At 40.6% G+C, this 5692-nt stretch overlaps 1 pseudogene; it reads right to left on the bottom strand.

The window, feature by feature from the left end:
* Positions 1-592: 592 nt before the first annotated feature.
* Positions 593-4240, bottom strand: LOC122925665 (annotated as a pseudogene).
* Positions 4241-5692: the final 1452 nt, after the last annotated feature.

Genomic DNA, 5692 nt, shown 5'->3' with positions numbered 1-5692 from the left:
ATGCACCATGTCACAAAGCTCGAATCATTTCAAATTGGTTTCTTGAACATGACAAGGAGTTAACTGTACTAAAATGACCCCCACAGCCACCAGATCTCAACCTAATAGAGCATCTTTGGGATGTGGTGGAACGGGAGCTTCGTGCCCTGGATGTACATCCCTCAAATCTCCATCAACTGCAAGATGCTATCCTATCAATATGGGCCAACATTTCTAAGGAATGCTATCAGCACCTTGTTGAATCAATGCCACGTAGAATTAAGGCAGTTCTGAAGGCAAAAGGGGGTCCAACACCGTATTAGTATGGTGTTCCTAATAATTATTTAGGTGAGTGTATATTGTTGGGTCACACCTTTAGTGATGGTATTATGCCACATTCAAAGACAAATAAAATGGACTTCTTTTTTATGCAGTTGCTTAATAGCTATTTATGACACAAAATAAAACACTGATATTTTTCTTATTTTTATTAGTGGTCTACAACCATAGCAAGTTACACATAGTCTACTGGTTTATCGATGTAATTGCAGTTGGTGATGAGGTTTTAATGTGGACACCACCAACATGTTTGTAGACATTGGTCACAATGAGATTACAGATTAATTCCTCCACAGAGACCAATACGGAGGCAGAATAAATGAATTCCGGCACATCCATCAGCACCCAAACCTTGTCTTGGACCTGTCGAAAAGAACATTGTGTCATGTAGTTGGTTCACATGGTTCATTTCAAAGTACAGTTTAGATTATGAGCGGAAGCAATACTTTCACATCAATGTTTTTTGAAGATAAAGATATAAACCATCTTGGCTTTGTCTGGTCTGAAAATAGTGTATCCAAGCAAATAAAGGTGGATACTCCATTTTGGACCTCCATCTATAAGCTATGTTGGAAAAGAACTACTGCACAAAAATAATAATTCAGAGGAGACGGCATATCAGACATTTGATGATTTAAATAGGCGCCATGCAATGCCTATTGTCACCTTCAGGCACTGCAGGACAAATAGACTCTTCCTGCTGGGTTCCACCAGAGACTACAACTGATGGCTTGGTATCTAAGCAGATAGACATCATGTTATCAGCTTATTACTAGGGAACCTTTTACCAAAAAGAGTTTCTTCCAAATAGACAACCCTTTATGTGAACATTTGTGTATAATGACAATGGATACTGAAACAGCACTGTTTAATTGACTATGGTACATGGAAGTAAGACATACTATACTTGGTCACAAGACAACCCTGTATATACTTACTGGAATATTCCCGAGCCCAGTAGGTTGGAATTCCCCAGCAAAGGCTTTCCACGGCATTACCAAACTGGGCAAGATTGTTCACTTGCTGGTTGGTCACAAAGTAATGTTTGCGCAGCTCTTCCAGGTCTTTCCTCTGCTCCTGAAGCAGCAAAAAAAAAATAGCATTGCATGAGCTGTTCTAATGTTGGGAACCTTGTTGTCTATTATTACATGCAGGTATTATTGAGTTATAATTCTACCTCCTTAAAGGGTTGATCTGGTGCATCAAAAACTTAGAAAAGTTTTTTCAAAACTAGGAGCACTTTACAAATAATAAAATAACATATACTCACCAGACCACAGCTGGTCCAGCGGTGATGCTGTTCTTTTCCCCACCACTCTCCATTTACTTCTGGGTAGTAGTGATGTACCATCAAAGCATCTGACCACTGCAGCCAATTACAATGACACCACTGAGACCATTCACTGGCTGCAGCAGTCATATGCTTAGGCAGAACCCAGACATAAACAGAGAGCAGAAAGGAATGGAGTAGCAGCACTGCTGGACCGGTGGTGGCTTAAAGAGTTTCTAGCCTTTAGGCATTCATGTTTATGAACTAGACCACCCCTTTAATATAACTGACAAAAGTCCTTTCAGTGTCAATGTTATTGCTATTCTACTGTTAACCATGGGACCATAGGATCATTTCAAGTGATTAAAGGTCTCACGGCAAAAATCACCTGCAGTCGTCCTCAACATTTATTCTAGAAGTATTTAGGGGATTTAAGTCCAACTTTCACAGGCCATGCAAATTTAGGAATGAGGTCAAGTAGGTCCCAATGTCCTTCAAAGTATCCCTTTTTTTTTTAAGGAGGAATATTTACCCTTTTGGTGTGAATCCACTCATTTATTCGCCCAAGGCCTGGGAAGGTCGCAATATCCATGTGAGCCAAGACACAGATTCCTTTGTAGGGCATTTGGTAGGCAACAATGTTCTGGAAGCAAAGAAGACAAAGTATCTTTAGGATACGCCATAAATATCAGAGTGGTGGAGAAATACTCTCACCACTCCTTCAGCTGTTTGAAATGGCTGCATCACTCATGTGAGTTCTGCATTACATTGTTTCTGTAAACCCCTTTAAGGAATTGACCACTGGCTCATTCACCTTCCCCTTAAAGCCATGAGAGACACTTTTAATACTATTAAGAAATGAACCCTAAAGGCACCCCAACCACTTACCTGTCTGTAATCAAAGACGGCATTGGCTGACTGTCTTCCAGAGTAGACATTAAACACAGCAATCTTGACTTGCTCATTGACATTCACAGTGTGGTATTCGTTTTCTCCATTGTATCCTGTGCTTTCGAATTGGAATGACTGAAGGACATATTTATAACATGAAGTTATGTATGGCATATGTATGTATGGCGGGGTGACAGATATTAGAGGACACAATATTATCCTGCTTGGTTAAGAACTGTTGTGGCCTTAATTTTTTTACACACAATTCACATAATTGTTCTGTCACTTTGTAGTCCAAGTCAAAAACAATAACTGAGGCTACTCGACCATATATAGGCACCTCTACATAACTTGGGGGCATCATGCTCCAGGACAAGGGGTCTTAATAAATGACCCAAACTGTCTCTAGCCTTTTTATAAAGAGCAGAGAAGCTCCTATGTGTCTGTAGATCTGCTACCCCCCACCCACCCCTTTTCAGCTTTCTGAGCTTCCTAGAACAAAATATAGTGGAAAGTAAGAGAAGTGAGGTCACTACACACAGTACTGGTAGATTCAACAGAAGGGAGATGTCCCCTGTTTGGGAGAGAAATGCATCTAGCTGTGCAAGTGAAACAGGGAATAATATAACTGAGGAAGACATTAGGAAAGCCCAAAAAAGACCTGCTCCTTCACAATTATGATTCTAAAATGTAACCAAATTCAACCACCTGGAACCGAACCTGAGTTTGGTACAAAAGTTTTGTACAGTAGAAATTAATTTACGAAGTTATTACCCAAAGTTTCTAAAGACTTTGCAAAGTAATAACTTCGGCTCATCGTAGCCAATACATTCAAATACTGTTCGGAGAGCTTGCTCCATACAGTATTCTAACAAATTTTTATACGAATCGACGTCGTATGAAGCATCCGAAGTCGATTCGCTCATCCCTAATGATAAGTGTTAATTATGGGTAGATGAGCAATTCACTCATAATTTGACTTGGGTTTGATTCAGCTGAATCTGTCAATCGATTTGATAGGGTCCGAATAGATTCTATCTGAATAGAAGGCCAATTTATGTATGAGGTCTCCTAGGACTCTAAGGACTTTCTGAGGTCTCCAATTATATATTATTCTCCCTTGTCCCTCCCTTTTGTTCCTCTCTCTTCCCTATCAGTAGATCTCCTTACTCCAACATTGACTACTAAGGCCTTCTTTCAGAGATGTCGACAGCAAACCTGGGCAGATGCTAGCACCCACTGGGCTTTAAGGGACCGTGAGGATCTAGGATAAACATGCATGTTATGTCATATGTCATGCCGACAAGGACAACTGTGAACCTGTCCCAATACATATGGCTGGCCATACCATACCTATATTATCTGGCTGTGACAGAAATTGGAGGGCCCTCAAAACTAAGAAGGGTTAGGTTAAATGCTATAGAGAATGGACCTCTATAATGGAATGTATGGACAATTTGTTTAGATGGTAGTCTGTTGATGTCCATGCATTCACCATGTTGTTATCCAATACTGTACGTGATTTGCCACAAAAGGTTCATAATTTAAGGATTACTATTCTCTTACCTCATCTCCCTGTAGTGGGTTTATGAAGAAGGCCAAAAAGCCCAGGAACAGCAGCTATGTAAACAGGAAAGAAAGAAGAAATGTAATGTAAGGAATTTTCTCGATGCAAAAATTGTATATAAGTAAACAAAGAATAACGATGATGAGAAAAGTTAGCTTGCATGTTTTAGCTGGGGAATGTTCTCTCTGAGCCATTTGGGGGCTGATACTATTTGTTTTGTTTTTTTCTGACCACCTTTTATCATCATGTCGTTTTTAGGTACTAAATGCCATGCATACATATGTATATGCACTCACCTAAAGAATTATTAGGAACACCATACTAATTCGGTGTTGGACCCCCTTTTGCCTTCAGAACTGCCTTAATTCTACGTGGCATTGATTCAACAAGGTGCTGATAGCATTCTTTAGAAATGTTGGCCCATATTGATAGGATAGCATCTTGCAGTTGATGGAGATTTGAGGGATGCACATCCAGGGCACGAAGCTCCCGTTCCACCACATCCCAAAGATGCTCTATTGGGTTGAGATCTGTGACTGTGGGGGCCATTTTAGTACAGTGAACTCATTGTCATGTTCAAGAAACCATTTTTCCAGTCTTTAACAGTCCAATTTTGGTGAGCTCGTGCAAATTGTGGCCTCTTTTTCCTATTTATAGTGGAGATGAGTGGTACCCAGTGGGGTCTTCTGCTGTTGTAGCCCATCCGCCTTAAGGTTGTGCGTGTTGTGACTTCACAAATGCTTTGCTGCATACCTCGGTTGTAACGAGTGGTTATTTCAGTCAACGTTGCTCTTCTATCAGCTTGAATCAGTCGGCCCATTCTCCTCTGACCTCTAGCATCAACAAGGCATTTTCGCCCACAGGACTGCCGCATACTGGATGTTTTTCCCTTTTCACACCATTCTTTGTAAACCCTAGAAATGGTTGTACGTGAAAATCCCAGTAACTGAGCAGATTGTGAAATACTCAGAGCGGCCCGTCTGGCACCAACAACCATGTCACGCTCAAAATTGCTTAAATCACCTTTCTTCAGTTTGGAGTTGAGGAGATTGTCTTGACCAGGACCACAACCCTACATGCATTGAAGCAACTGCCATGTGATTGGTTGACTAGATAAATCGCATTAATGAGAAATAGAACAGGTGTTCCTAATAATTCTTTAGGTGAGATATATATATTAGCTAGAGAACCTGGCTTTGCACGGGTATAATTAATCTACAGTACAGACCATTTGGACACACCTTCTCATTCAAAGAGTTTTCTTTATTTTCATGACTATGAAAATTGTAGATTCACACTTAAGGCATCAAAACTATGAATTAACACATGTGGAATTATATACATAACAAAAAAGTGTGAAAGATCTGAAAATATGCCATATTCTAGGTTCTTTAAAGTAGCCACCTTTTGCTTTGATCACTCTTGGCAAAAGTAGCCACCTTTTGCTTTGATTACTCTTGGCATTCTCTTGATGAGCTTCAAGAGGTAGTCACCTGAAATGGTCTTCCAACAGTCTTGAAGGAGTTCCCAGAGATGCTTAGCACTTGTTGGCCCTTTTGCCTTCACTCTGCGGTCCAGCTCACCCCAAACCATCTCGATTGGGTTCAGGTCCGGTGACTGTGGAGGCCAGGTCATCTGGCGCAGCA

This window comes from Bufo gargarizans, chromosome 2 (genome assembly GCF_014858855.1).
Source record: "Bufo gargarizans isolate SCDJY-AF-19 chromosome 2, ASM1485885v1, whole genome shotgun sequence".
Classification (NCBI taxonomy): Eukaryota; Metazoa; Chordata; class Amphibia; order Anura; family Bufonidae; genus Bufo; species Bufo gargarizans.
The sequence above is the reverse complement of the archived record's forward strand: the minus strand, read 5'-3'. Positions and strand labels throughout refer to the sequence as shown.